A 15826-nucleotide genomic window follows, 5' to 3' on the forward strand; every position below is an offset into this window, starting at 1 on the left:
GTTGTAGATAATCTAGGAAATAATGTATTGTGTATTAACTCTTCCACTAGCTTAGATAAAGCATCTTTATGGCATTGTCGTCTTGGACATGTAAGCAAGAAACGCATAGGCCAACTCCAAAAGGATGGAGTCTTGGAGTCATTTGACCTAAAGTCAGATGATAGTTGTGAATCTTGTTTGCTTGGTAAAATGACAAAGTCACCTTTTACTGGCACTTGTGCTAGGGGTGAAGGTTTGTTGGACCTCATACACACGGATGTGTGTGGACCCTTCAGAACCGCCACAAGAGATGCTAATCGGTTCTATGTGAATTTTACTGATGATTTTAGTAGATATGGATATGTCTAATTAATCAAGCATAAGTTAGAAACCTTTGAGAAATTCAAAGAGTTTAAGAAAGAAGTGGAGAATCAGTTGGGCAGGAACATTAAGATGCTTCGATCCGATCGTGGTGGTGAGTATCTTAGTACTGAGTTCCTTGACTATCTTAAGGAATGTGGGATTGTCTCACAATTGACACCTCCTAGGACACCACAGTTGAATGGTGTAGCTGAGAGGCGCAATCGGACCTTGTTGGACATGGTTCGTTCCATGATGAGTCGAGCTTCGCTACCAATCTCATTTTGGGGGTATGCCTTAGAGATTGCCGCCCATATCCTTAATCTAGTCCCTACAAAGAAGGTTGTCAAAACACCTCACGAGGTGTGGACTGGAAAAGTTCCCAATCTAGACCACATCAAGATTTGGGGTTGCGAGGCTTTCGTGAGACGCGAGACTCACGATAAGCTCGAACCCCGAAGCGAAAGGTGTATTTTCATTGGCTACCCACAGAAATCCTTTGGTTACATCTTCTACAGACCCAGTGATAATGTGGTCTTTTTAGCAAGAAGAGGATTCTTTCGAGAGAGAGAATTCATGAGCCAAGGAGACAGTGGGAGGAAAATTCACCTTGAGGAAATCAAGAGTCAAGTGGTGAAGGAACCTCAAACCCTAGCCCTCAACCTGAGGAGGAAACTCCTGTTGAGCCGACTGAAGAATCTATACCTATGAGGCGTTCCACCAGAGTTAGGAATGCACCTTAGCATTATTATGGTTTTCATATTACTGCAGAAGGTGAGACACTTATCAGTGATAACACACTGGTAAATCTGGATGAGCCTAACAGCTACACGGAAGCCATGGCAGGCCTTGAGGCTGCTAAATGGAAAGAGGCTATGGATAGCGAGATACAGTCCATGTATGACAATCAAGTTTGGAACTTGGTTGACAATGTACCTGATCGTAAGATAGTTGGGTGCAAATGGATCTTCAAGAAGAAGACCGACATGGATGGTAATGTACACACTTATAAGGCATGACTGGTTGCAAAGGGTTATTCTCAAACCAGGGAGTTGATTATGATGAGACCTTTTCACCAGTGGCCAAGATTAAGTCTATTAGGGTTCTGTTAGCCATTGCTTCATTTCATGATTATGAAATATGGCAAATGGATGTCAAAACCGCTTTCCTTAATGGAAACTTGGCTGAAGATGTTTACATGGTTCATCCAGAGGGTTTTGTCAGTACAGAGTACCCCAGTACAGTGTGCAAGCTCGAGAAATCCATTTATGGATTAAAAGAGGCACCTCGCAGATGGAATCTTTGCTTTGATGAGAAAGTCAAAGAATTTGTCTTTTCAAGGAGTGAAGATGAATCTTGTGTCTATATCAAGGCTAGTGGGAGTATAGTCAGCTTTTTGGTATTGTATGTGGATGACATACTCATAGGAAATGACATCCCAACCCTGCAGGAAGTAAAGTCCTGGCTTGGGAAGTGTTTCGCTATGAAGGACCTTGGAGAAGCTGCCTATATCCTAGGGATAAGGTTTTTGAGAAACAGGAGTAAAAGACTAATTGGAATTAGTCAAAGCACCTATGTGGACAAAGTGTTGAAAAGGTTCAACATGCATAACTCCAAGAAAGGAGAGTTACCCATCCAGAGTAACGCCAGATTGAGTAAGACACAAAGCCCTAGTACTGAGGCTGAGATAGCAGAAATGAGTCGAATACCTTATGCTTCAGCTGTAGGATTGATTACGTATGCTATGACGTGTACTCGACCTGATGTAGCCTTTGCTTTGATCATGGTTAGCAGGTATCAGGGGAACCCTGGCAAGGCACACTGGACTGCGGTAAAGAATATCCTCAAGTACCTACGGAGGACTAAGGACTGGGTCCTTACCCTCGGTGGCAGTGAGGACTTGAGAGTTGTAGGGTACAGTGATGCTAGCTTTCAGACTGACATGGATAATTTCCGCTCTCATTCGGGCTGGGTCTTTACTCTAAACGGAGGGGCAATTACTTGGAAAAGTTCCAAGCAGGAGACAGTGGCTGATTCCACTTGTGAATCAGAGTATATAGCAGCAAGCGAGGCAGCAAAGGAGGCTATATGGCTAAAGAACTTCATCGGAGACCTTGGAGTTATACCAGCTATAAAGGAGCCAATGGAGATTTTCTGTGACAACAATAGTGCGGTTGCCTTAGCCAAGGAACCAAGAGATCATGGGAGATCCAGACATATTGACAGAAAATATCACTTCATCAGACATCGAATAGAAGAAGGAATCCTCGTGGCAAAGAGGGTATCATCGGATGAGAACCCAGCAGATCCCCTCACGAAGGGACTGACTCGGGCTAAGCATCTCCAGCATGCTCGAAGCATAGGGCTGAAGGATGATATTAGTTTTAGTAGTTAGATAATCTTGAAATTTGTAAAATGTAATTGACATTTGATGATAAATAAAAGCTGTTATTTATGAGTAAAGTGTTGCTATCTTTTGTCAATCGTTTACTTTTATTTCTTTTTGCATGTTTTGACTTCCAGAATAATTATGTTATGGTTTATATCATATTATTCAAACTCTCCATAGTCGGTCATATGTTGGAAGTAGATACGAATCAAGACTGTCATGGGTTGGCTTGTAGAGGTCTAAGATGTTAGACAAAGTGGGGCTACAACACTCGTGAGTGCTCATAAGTTCTGAGTATTGGATTCAACCCACGCTCACTTGTATCACTTCATGGAATTTATCTCGAGTGATCGTGAGACGGTAATATCATATAAGTCTTCAAACCTAGAGATATGATTTGTTGCCTATGAGTTGGTTATGCATTGATTGCACGAAAACGCATTCGTAACTCGATGTTATAAACCGTGCCTTTGTGTGTAGTTCAACAAGTAGTAGAGCAAACATATGAGTCGAAGTTTATCTGTTCCTTCTAGGATTAGAAGCGATATCTGGGCCCCTCGATGATTTTGTTTTGACCTATGTACCGGGCCCGGTCAGAACTAAATTGATGTGTTCAGTAAAGTTCTATGTCAAACAAATCAGAAATCGGGAAACAAATGCTGGACAATAAGCAAGAACATGTTCCATGTATTTGTCCGGCTGATATCTAGAACAGAGGATTATATGATCACTTATCTAAAATGGCGCTTCATAGTTCAACAGAGTTTAAAGAGCTACGATTGCTGATCGGTTCCTGAAGTCATACTTGCAACTATAGTTATTAGACTTATCCAAGTGGGAGACTGTTGGATATAGTGTCTAAGTCCATAACTATATTTGGTATGTACTTGACCCGACCCGGCATGGTCCATTTGGGTTGCACTTCACCCAAACAATTTATGGATAATCGTTTGAGAATAGTATAAGTTATGATTTATTAATATATTATAAGTCCTAATATATTGAGAATAGTAATTAGACATGATGATTTTTGGAGAGAGAGAGAGGTTAATTTATTATTTGATAATAAATTGAAATAAATAGTTTATTAATATATTATGTAAATAATATATTAATTAGAAATAGTAATATTTAATTAATAATTAATTGAAATTAATTTTGGATTAATGGAATTAATTAAAAATGCAGGGACTAAATGTGCAATTATTAAATAGTTGAGCAAAAGGCTCCAGAACCTTCCATCAAGGGGTGGAAGGTTTTAAGGGGTTCTTTGGAGCTCTAGAATTATGATTGGATGATAATTAGGAAGCTAGATAATAACCAAAAATAAGATAACGTTATTTTATTGGTTTGGGGCTTATCTAGGGTTTGCTTGTTGCACTATATAAAGGGACCTATGCATTACATATTTTGACCACTCCTTCCTCAAGATAGATTCGATAATTTCCTCCCCATCTCTCCTCATCGTCTTCATTGCTAGCTTGGGTGTGAACCACTACAGTCACACCAATTGTGGTGCTTGCTTCCAAAGGATCAAAAGGTATGTTTTCTTCTTTCTTTATAGATTTTCGAAAATACCTAAGATTCCTTAGGGTTCTTATTTGATATTCTTAGTTATAGATTCAATTGAGAAAATTTAGATCTTTATTAGGGTTGCATGCACATTTAAGAGTTTAAGTTTATTTGTTTTGCATAAAACTCATCAGTGGTATCAGAGCTTGGCTTGTTTTCTATTGAATTGATATAATAGTTGAATTGATCAATTTAGGGTTTATGACAATTAAACCCACTTGGCCAAGGATTTCGAAAATAAGGTTTCTTGGACCCTAAGTTTGGAAAATAGGGTTTCTTGGATCAAATTAGGGTTTATGACAGAAAAAGACGTTGTTTGCTTCCTTGGCTGCGGAAAATAGGGTTTCTTTGGGGGGAGTTTGATGCGGAAGACGAAGACGAAGACAATGTAGATTGTTGCCGGACCAAAGATCGAACAAAAGAGAATTGGTAAGGCGATTCCGAAGAGTGCAAGAATTACACGATGATGTTTTATCCGATGGGTATGGAACTCATGTAAGTGTTCCTCGTTTTGAAATTTGTATGAAACCGTAATTAGCATTAGTAACGTCAATTTTTTATTTTAAAAATGTGTTATTCAATCAATATTATGTTGAGAATTATTTTGTGTAATGTATGGTAGTGTAATAGATCACAAAAATCCGGATTCTGTCATTGTTACCCGAAGAACAATTCCTCAGAGGACCATTCTAAAGAACAGATCCGCAAAGGACCTTTCTGCGGATCGCAGAGGCCTTTGCGGAATTATTTATTTATTTTTTTAATTATTATTATTTTTTGACGATTTTGAATATATTGTAAATGTGATTGGGATTTTGATACTAAACAATGTTGTAAATGTGATTGGGATTGGGTAAATGTGATTACGAAATTTTTATAACTACTTAAAATAACAATGTACTAATAAATTTATGTTAATTAGCTTAGATTTGGTTAAAATTTATAAATATTTTAAATAAAATTGTGATTTGCTAATTGATGAAATATATGTTTTAAATTGTGTTACAAAAATTGTCCCTCTTGCATAGTACATTGCTATATTGTTTAAAGAAATTTATGTTATATAGGTTAGGTTTAAAATAACAATGTGGTTTGTTAAATTTATGTTACATAAATTAGCTTAGTTTTAAATTTATAACTATTTAAAATAACAATGTACTTTGATAAATGATGAAACTTATTGTGTTACACAGATTGTCCCTCTTGCATAGTACATTGCTCTATCGTTTAAAGGAATTTGTAGGAACAGGATTGAAAGTATCCTTTGATGACGAAGGTTCAGAAACTATTGAAAAGAAATCCAAAAACGTTATTCTAAAATCAGAACGAAAGGGTGAAATGTTTTCACTGAATCTGAACCCGATACGAGGAAAGCCTGCCATTTGCCTTCTTACAAAAACTCACTCAGACGAAAGCTGGTTATGGCATAGGCGTCTTTCGCACTTAAACTTCAAAGACATCAACAAGCTCGTTCTTGGTGATCATGTGCGAGGACTTCCTCTATTGAAATTCGACAAGGATCATTTGTATGCCGCTTGTGAACTGGGAAAGCAAAGTAGAAAAAGTCATCCAACTATCGTGAACACGAAAGTTATCAAACCTTTGGAACTTCTACACATCAACCTTTGCGGTCCTTCTGCTATTGAAAGAGTTAGTGGTAGTAACTATATGCTAGTAATTGTTGATGATTTTTCTCGTTTCACTTGGGTGTTCTTTCTTAGACAGAAATCTGATGCAACTCCAAAGCTCAAGGATTTTATCAAGTAGATTGAAGTTCAACTGCGAAAGCTGGTTCGAAACGTTCGCAGTGACAATGGGCCTGAATTCAAAAACCAAGCGTTTGAAGAATTTCTTGCTGAAAAGGGAGTCACACACAATTTCTCTGCTCCCTACACTACACAACAGAACAACGTAGTTGAAATACGTAACCGTTCCTTGTGTGAAGCTGCACGAACCATGTTATCGTTCGCATGTCTGTCACTCTATTTCTGGGCTGATGCGATAGCTGCTGCTTGTTTTACCCAAAATCGATCCATCCTAAATAAGCGATTCTCCATCACTCCTTATGAAATCATAAATAATCGCAAACCTAACGTTAAGTTTTTCCATGTCTTTGGATCCAGATGTTTCATCTTCAATTCCAAAGAACAACGGAAAAAATTTGATGTGAAACCGACGAAGGTATATTTTTGGGATATTCACTAACATCAAAGGCATATAGGGTTCTCAACAAACGCTCAAAGAAAATGGAAGAAACCTACTATGTTACGATTGGATATAGTGTCTAAGTCCATAACTATATTTGGTATGTACTTGACCCGACCCAGCATGGTCCATTTGGGTTGCACTTCACCCGAACAATTTATGGATAATCGTTTGAGAATAGTATAAGTTATGATTTATTAATATATTATAAGTCCTAATATATTAATATAAAATCATATTATTTAATTAGTATTGATCTATAATTAATTAAGAATTAATTTAGAGATCAAAAGTATGACTAATTAAATATGGGCTCTTGTATTTATATAGTGTGGGCTAATGCTTATTTGGAATGGGCTAGGCTTGCATAGAAAGTCCATGGATACTCCATGGAGCTTTAACCCATGGATCTCATGGAAATGAAAAGACATGGGTATTAGGGTTTACATGGATGTAACCCTAATCCACCATACTATATAAAGGAGGCTTTGGTTCTTGAAATAAGACTAGTTGATGTGTGTAAACCAAGAGGGCCGATTTCAAGAAGTTTGTGACTATTCTCTCAAGTTTCCAAGTTTGTGGTGATTTGTGACTTCCATTTGAGGCATCCACATTATTGGTGCTAGGCTCTCAAACTCCAAGCAATCAACTACTACTACAAGGTAAGTAATTCTACTAGTTTTATTTGATTCAAGTATCCCATGCCATGCTAGTTAGGATAAGAACCTTGGAAAAATAATTATTTGCATGTATCTTAGTCAAACATAGATCCAAGGTTTCTAGGGTTGCATGTACACCATAGGAGTGTTAGAATGCTCAAAACCCATCAGTGGTATCAGAGCCTGGTTTGTTTATTTGATACTTGATGCAAAAAAAAAAAAAAAAAAAAAAAAAAAAAAACTTGAAAAATCGAAGTTTTGTTCAAAAGCTCGTATCAAAATTTCAAGTTTTGTATATGTACTTACGATTCTTGAAATTTTTGATATGAACACTCATAAACATATGAGTTTAGAAGATCATAGAAATTATTTGCTAATAATTGATTAGATTAATTCTTGATCTTTATGTGTTTTAATGGAGTCCATAACTAGTTCTTAAGTTATGGATAACCAAAAGTCACATTTATAAATAACCATTAAAAGAACACATAGGTTACAAAAAATGAAGAGTCTTCATTTTTAATAACCATTAACTCATAAGTTATGGGAAATGAAAAGTTTTGAAAGTTTACAAAACTTGCCCTCAAGTTTTGGAACATGTAAAGTCATATTAAAAACTTTAGTTCCAACCCCTAGATTTTTAAAAGTTAAAATTCAACCCTTATACTTTATAATATTATAAGTTTAATAATATTTATATATGTATAAGATCAAGTCGTCTTACCGCTAGTACGCATCATTCACGAAGCCGGTCTATAAGGGGGATATAAGGTTGTTGCCTATAAAATGGCAACTTAATGGGTGTCCACTCTCACCCACCGCTTCCTTGATCGGTGGAGGGTCGTTAGCCGAACGGGTAGGACAAGGACTTATAAATTCTCATTAAAAGTATATTGATAATACTAAAGTAACTAAACTTTATTGAATTCCCAATCTTAGTTATTTTAGGAAAATGTGAATAAGGTGCTAATCCATGAAATTACACTTTACACTTTGTTTAAGTCGTTAGTGGAGCGTGTGTGGTTAACCGGCACACTAACTTGAACTTAACAAGGTAGGTAAAGGGTGACTTAATGTTTATCATAGTATCGATGGAGCGTGTGTGGTTAACCGGCACATCGATTGAGGGGTAATACATTAAGGGTACCAAGTAATTTGCATGGTTACTTCACACCTTGTTTTGTGATCCTCGACATCCCAGTCACAAAACTTGAAGGGCACACTCGAGATTGAAACATGACATTGAAGAAAGTTCAATGAATCTCAAAGAATCTAGGAGTTTCTAAACCAATTAAAACCTAATTAAATATTTCGTTTTTCATGGTGGAAATTGGTGAATCGTCATTCACCTACCTTCAAATATCTTATAGCTTAGATTACGGCATCCCTCTTCTAAGTTATAAAATATTGTGTTGGGTCCTAGCCTTAATATTACATTTGGGTGTTTTGTTAAGGACTATCTCTATATCTAATCTAATCTATTCCCTCTTCTTTTCAGATGTCTTCCAATAACAATGCTTCTGGCTCAAACCCTACTAGCTCCTTCTCTCTCATGAATCTTTGTGGGAGAGTCATCATTGATGGGTCCAACTTTACAGATTGGATCATAAACATCAGTGGTCACTCGGTATGAGAACAAAGAATATGTTCTCGACAAGGAGCTGAAGGTACCCGAGCCAACTGCTACTCCTGAAGAGCTTGCTGAATATGAGGTACATGAAAGAGATGCCACAAAAGTGGCATGCATCATGATGGCCACCATGACAGCCGAGCTCCAAATGTCCTATGAGGACTATTATCCTTTTGAGATGCACCAGGACTTGATGGACCACTACCATCAAAGTGCTCGTCAAGAGCGATATGAAATAATCTCCTCCATGATAACAACCCGAATGAAGGATGGTGAACCCATCACGGGCCACATGCAGAAAATGCAAAGGTATGTGGACCGTTTACTGAAGCTGAATGTGAACTTCCCTGAGGAGTTAGCAATAGACATAATTTTGCACTCCTTGCCATCGTGTTATGATCAATTCCGCATGACATATCACATGAACAAGGAAGAAGTCACCCTCAGCAAACTTCAAGGACTCTTGAAGACCGCCGAAAGTGGGTAAGTCGGTTGTTACTACTCCTACTCCTACTCCAACTGCGGCCAATGTCTTGGCAATCAGGCATGGCAAAGGGAAGAAGAGAAAGAACCCTTCTAAGGGAACCAAGGGTAAGACCCTTGAAGGCTCCTCTTCAAGCAAAACCAAGAAAGGTTTTGTCACTCCTTCTGCTAACCCTAATGAGGCTGAATGCTTCTATTGCCATGAAAAGTCGCACTGGAAGCGAAACTGCCCAAAGTACCAGCAACATTTGAAGGATGGGAAAGTAAAACCCAACCATGCAGGTATATACACTATATTGTCTAATAAATCACCTCATTCTAAGTCTTGGGTCCTTGATACAGGTTGTGGTATTCACATATGTTGTGATTTGCAGGGACTAAAAAGAAGTGAGAATGTGGAGCAGGGAAAGATAAACTTGATCATGGGAAACAGGAAAGGTTCACCTGTCACCAAGATAGGAGTTTATTCCTTAGTGCTAAATAATGGGTTTACATTAGATTTGAATAAATGTTATTATTCGCCAGAAATTGCAAGAAATGTTATTTCCTTTCATGCATTGTATAAACAAGGTTTTACCTTTTATTTTGATAATAATAATGGTAGTATTGATGCTTTCTTTAATAATGTTCTTTATTTTAAAGCATTACCTTGTGATGGCGTGTATGAAACTGTATATGTTGTAGATAATCTAGGAAATAATGTATTGTGTATTAACTCTTCCACTAGCTTAGATAAAGCATCTTTATGGCATTGTCGTCTTGGACATGTAAGCAAGAAACGCATAGGCCAACTCCAAAAGGATGGAGTCTTGGAGTCATTTGACCTAAAGTCAGATGATAGTTGTGAATCTTGTTTGCTTGGTAAAATGACAAAGTCACCTTTTACTGGCACTTGTGCTAGGGGTGAAGGTTTGTTGGACCTCATACACACGGATGTGTGTGGACCCTTCAGAACCGCCACAAGAGATGCTAATCGGTTCTATGTGAATTTTACTGATGATTTTAGTAGATATGGATATGTCTAATTAATCAAGCATAAGTTAGAAACCTTTGAGAAATTCAAAGAGTTTAAGAAAGAAGTGGAGAATCAGTTGGGCAGGAACATTAAGATGCTTCGATCCGATCGTGGTGGTGAGTATCTTAGTACTGAGTTCCTTGACTATCTTAAGGAATGTGGGATTGTCTCACAATTGACACCTCCTAGGACACCACAGTTGAATGGTGTAGCTGAGAGGCGCAATCGGACCTTGTTGGACATGGTTCGTTCCATGATGAGTCGAGCTTCGCTACCAATCTCATTTTGGGGGTATGCCTTAGAGATTGCCGCCCATATCCTTAATCTAGTCCCTACAAAGAAGGTTGTCAAAACACCTCACGAGGTGTGGACTGGAAAAGTTCCCAATCTAGACCACATCAAGATTTGGGGTTGCGAGGCTTTCGTGAGACGCGAGACTCACGATAAGCTCGAACCCCGAAGCGAAAGGTGTATTTTCATTGGCTACCCACAGAAATCCTTTGGTTACATCTTCTACAGACCCAGTGATAATGTGGTCTTTTTAGCAAGAAGAGGATTCTTTCGAGAGAGAGAATTCATGAGCCAAGGAGACAGTGGGAGGAAAATTCACCTTGAGGAAATCAAGAGTCAAGTGGTGAAGGAACCTCAAACCCTAGCCCTCAACCTGAGGAGGAAACTCCTGTTGAGCCGACTGAAGAATCTATACCTATGAGGCGTTCCACCAGAGTTAGGAATGCACCTTAGCATTATTATGGTTTTCATATTACTGCAGAAGGTGAGACACTTATCAGTGATAACACACTGGTAAATCTGGATGAGCCTAACAGCTACACGGAAGCCATGGCAGGCCTTGAGGCTGCTAAATGGAAAGAGGCTATGGATAGCGAGATACAGTCCATGTATGACAATCAAGTTTGGAACTTGGTTGACAATGTACCTGATCGTAAGATAGTTGGGTGCAAATGGATCTTCAAGAAGAAGACCGACATGGATGGTAATGTACACACTTATAAGGCATGACTGGTTGCAAAGGGTTATTCTCAAACCAGGGAATTGATTATGATGAGACCTTTTCACCAGTGGCCAAGATTAAGTCTATTAGGGTTCTGTTAGCCATTGCTTCATTTCATGATTATGAAATATGGCAAATGGATGTCAAAACCGCTTTCCTTAATGGAAACTTGGCTGAAGATGTTTACATGGTTCATCCAGAGGGTTTTGTCAGTACAGAGTACCCCAGTACAGTGTGCAAGCTCGAGAAATCCATTTATGGATTAAAAGAGGCACCTCGCAGATGGAATCTTTGCTTTGATGAGAAAGTCAAAGAATTTGTCTTTTCAAGGAGTGAAGATGAATCTTGTGTCTATATCAAGGCTAGTGGGAGTATAGTCAGCTTTTTGGTATTGTATGTGGATGACATACTCATAGGAAATGACATCCCAACCCTGCAGGAAGTAAAGTCCTGGCTTGGGAAGTGTTTCGCTATGAAGGACCTTGGAGAAGCTGCCTATATCCTAGGGATAAGGTTTTTGAGAAACAGGAGTAAAAGACTAATTGGAATTAGTCAAAGCACCTATGTGGACAAAGTGTTGAAAAGGTTCAACATGCATAACTCCAAGAAAGGAGAGTTACCCATCCAGAGTAACGCCAGATTGAGTAAGACACAAAGCCCTAGTACTGAGGCTGAGATAGCAGAAATGAGTCGAATACCTTATGCTTCAGCTGTAGGATTGATTACGTATGCTATGACGTGTACTCGACCTGATGTAGCCTTTGCTTTGAGCATGGTTAGCAGGTATCAGGGGAACCCTGGCAAGGCACACTGGACTGCGGTAAAGAATATCCTCAAGTACCTACGGAGGACTAAGGACTGGGTCCTTACCCTCGGTGGCAGTGAGGACTTGAGAGTTGTAGGGTACAGTGATGCTAGCTTTCAGACTGACATGGATAATTTCCGCTCTCATTCGGGCTGGGTCTTTACTCTAAACGGAGGGGCAATTACTTGGAAAAGTTCCAAGCAGGAGACAGTGGCTGATTCCACTTGTGAATCAGAGTATATAGCAGCAAGCGAGGCAGCAAAGGAGGCTATATGGCTAAAGAACTTCATCGGAGACCTTGGAGTTATACCAGCTATAAAGGAGCCAATGGAGATTTTCTGTGACAACAATAGTGCGGTTGCCTTAGCCAAGGAACCAAGAGATCATGGGAGATCCAGACACATTGACAGAAAATATCACTTCATCAGACATCGAATAGAAGAAGGAATCCTCGTGGCAAAGAGGGTATCATCGGATGAGAACCCAGCAGATCCCCTCACGAAGGGACTGACTCGGGCTAAGCATCTCCAGCATGCTCGAAGCATAGGGCTGAAGGATGATATTAGTTTTAGTAGTTAGATAATCTTGAAATTTGTAAAATGTAATTGACATTTGATGATAAATAAAAGCTGTTATTTATGAGTAAAGTGTTGCTATCTTTTGTCAATCGTTTACTTTTATTTCTTTTTGCATGTTTTGACTTCCAGAATAATTATGTTATGGTTTATATCATATTATTCAAACTCTCCATAGTCGGTCATATGTTGGAAGTAGATACGAATCAAGACTGTCATGGGTTGGCTTGTAGAGGTCTAAGATGTTAGACAAAGTGGGGCTACAACACTCGTGAGTGCTCATAAGTTCTGAGTATTGGATTCAACCCACGCTCACTTGTATCACTTCATGGAATTTATCTCGAGTGATCGTGAGACGGTAATATCATATAAGTCTTCAAACCTAGAGATATGATTTGTTGCCTATGAGTTGGTTATGCATTGATTGCACGAAAACGCATTCGTAACTCGATGTTATAAACCGTGCCTTTGTGTGTAGTTCAACAAGTAGTAGAGCAAACATATGAGTCGAAGTTTATCTGTTCCTTCTAGGATTAGAAGCGATATCTGGGCCCCTCGATGATTTTGTTTTGACCTATGTACCGGGCCCGGTCAGAACTAAATTGATGTGTTCAGTAAAGTTCTATGTCAAACAAATCAGAAATCGGGAAACAAATGCTGGACAATAAGCAAGAACATGTTCCATGTATTTGTCCGGCTGATATCTAGAACAGAGGATTATATGATCACTTATCTAAAATGGCGCTTCATAGTTCAACAGAGTTTAAAGAGCTACGATTGCTGATCGGTTCCTGAAGTCATACTTGCAACTATAGTTATTAGACTTATCCAAGTGGGAGACTGTTGGATATAGTGTCTAAGTCCATAACTATATTTGGTATGTACTTGACCCGACCCGGCATGGTCCATTTGGGTTGCACTTCACCCAAACAATTTATGGATAATCGTTTGAGAATAGTATAAGTTATGATTTATTAATATATTATAAGTCCTAATATATTAATATAAAATCATATTATTTAATTAGTATTGATCTATAATTAATTTAGAATTAATTTAGAGATCAAAAGTATGACTAATTAAATATGGGCTCTTGTATTTATATAGTGTGGGCTAATGCTTATTTGGAATGGGCTAGGCTTGCATGGAAAGTCCATGGATACTCCATGGAGCTTTAACCCATGGATCTCATGGAAATGAAAAGACATGGGTATTAGGGTTTACATGGATGTAACCCTAATCCACCACACTATATAAAGGGGGCTTTGGTTCTTGAAATAAGACTAGTTGATGTGTGTAAACCAAGAGGGCTGATTTCAAGAAGTTTGTGACTATTCTCTCACGTTTCCAAGTTTGTGGTGATTTGTGACTTCAATTTGAGGCATCCACATTATTGGTGCTAGGCTCTCAAACTCCAAGCAATCAACTACTACTACAAGGTAAGTAATTCTACTAGTTTTATTTGATTCAAGTATCCCATGCCATGCTAGTTAGGATAAGAACCTTGGAAAAATAATTATTTGCATGTATCTTAGTCAAAAATAGATCCAAGGTTTCTAGGGTTGCATGTACACCATAAGAGTGTTAGAATGATCAAAACCCATCAGAACCTCCATTCGTAGGTGATGATTCAATTCCTGAAATCAACGAGTTTGCCTCATTCGAGGGGGAGAATAATGAAGCGAATGATGACTCAAACGCTAAATCTGTTCAATCTGAATTTGAGGAAGTCAATGCTGAGCTGAATCCATAGTTAGATCCAAATTACCCTCCCATGACCAAATGGACAAAAGATCACCCAAAATCTCAAGTTCTTGGTGAATCCTCTTCAGGTGTCCTTACCCGTTCTCAACTGAAAGCGAAACAAACTGCATTATTCTCCAAAGTAGAATTTTGTATGTTTAATTCATTTGTATCCAAGATTGAACCCAAAACCTACAACACTGCTCTCGATCACTCCGATTGGGTGCAAGAAATGCAAGATGAACTCAATGAGTTTGAGCGAAACAAAGTTTGGAAACTAATTCCAACTCCTCCAGATGCATCGGTTGTTGGTTTAAAATGGGTGTTTCGGAATAAAATGGATAAAGAAGGAAACGTGATCCGAAACAAAGATAGATTGGTGGTCAAAGGTTATTGCCGGGAAGAAGGTATTGACTACGAAGAGACTTTCGCACCCGTTGCAAGATTGGAATCCGTTCGCATCTTCTTGGCATATGCAGCACACAAAAACTTTGAAGTTTTTCAAATGGATGTGAAGTGTGCATTCTTAAATGGCGAATTGGAAGAGACCGTTTATGTGGAGCAACCGCCTGGGTTTATAAATGAAAATATCCCAACCACTGTTACATTCTTGACAAAGCGGTTTACGGTCTAAAGCATGCTCCAAGTGCCTGGTATGAAACTCTTACTCGTTTTCTTAAAATGTCCAAATTCAAGCAAGGTTGGTTTGACCCAACCTTCTTTCGCAAGAAACAGGCTGACCACTTGATGATCGTACAAATTTATGTTGATGACATCATCTTCAGATCTACTAATCCCAGCCTAACTGCTGAGTTCCGAAAGTTGATGGAAACTAAATTTGAGATGAGCTCAATGGGTCCAATTAACTTTTTTCTTGGATTAAACATTAGACAGGGACCGGAAGGAATTTTCATTAATCAGGAGGCTTACACGAAAACCCTACTCGCTAAGTTTAGAAGGTTGGGAGACTCAAAGACGAAGGTTCCAATGGCATTCGGAACGAAACTGACTCATTCACTGGATAAACCAGCTGTTGATATGACCCTTTATCGTCAGATGATTGGTTCACTCATGTATCTAACAGCTAGTAGACCAGATATCATGTTTTCAGTTTGTTATTGTGCTAGGTTCCAAGAAAATCCACGTGAACCTCATATGGTGGTTGTCAAGAATATCTTCCGTTATCTGAAACGAACGTCATCTCTTGGAATTTGGTATCCTGCGAACTCAGGTTTCTTTGTACAAGCATTTTCAGATGCTGATTTAGGGGGTTGCGGTTTAGATATAAAAAGCACAACTGGTGGATGCCAATTTCTCGATGGCAAGCTGGTGAGTTGGCAATCAAAGAAACAAACATGCGTTTCGTTGTCAACAACCGAGGCTGAATACATTGCTGCAG

The sequence above is a fragment of the Lactuca virosa genome, chromosome 1 (genome assembly GCF_052849685.1).
Source record: "Lactuca virosa cultivar CGN04683 chromosome 1, Lactuca_virosa_CGN04683_v6, whole genome shotgun sequence".
Classification (NCBI taxonomy): Eukaryota; Viridiplantae; Streptophyta; class Magnoliopsida; order Asterales; family Asteraceae; genus Lactuca; species Lactuca virosa.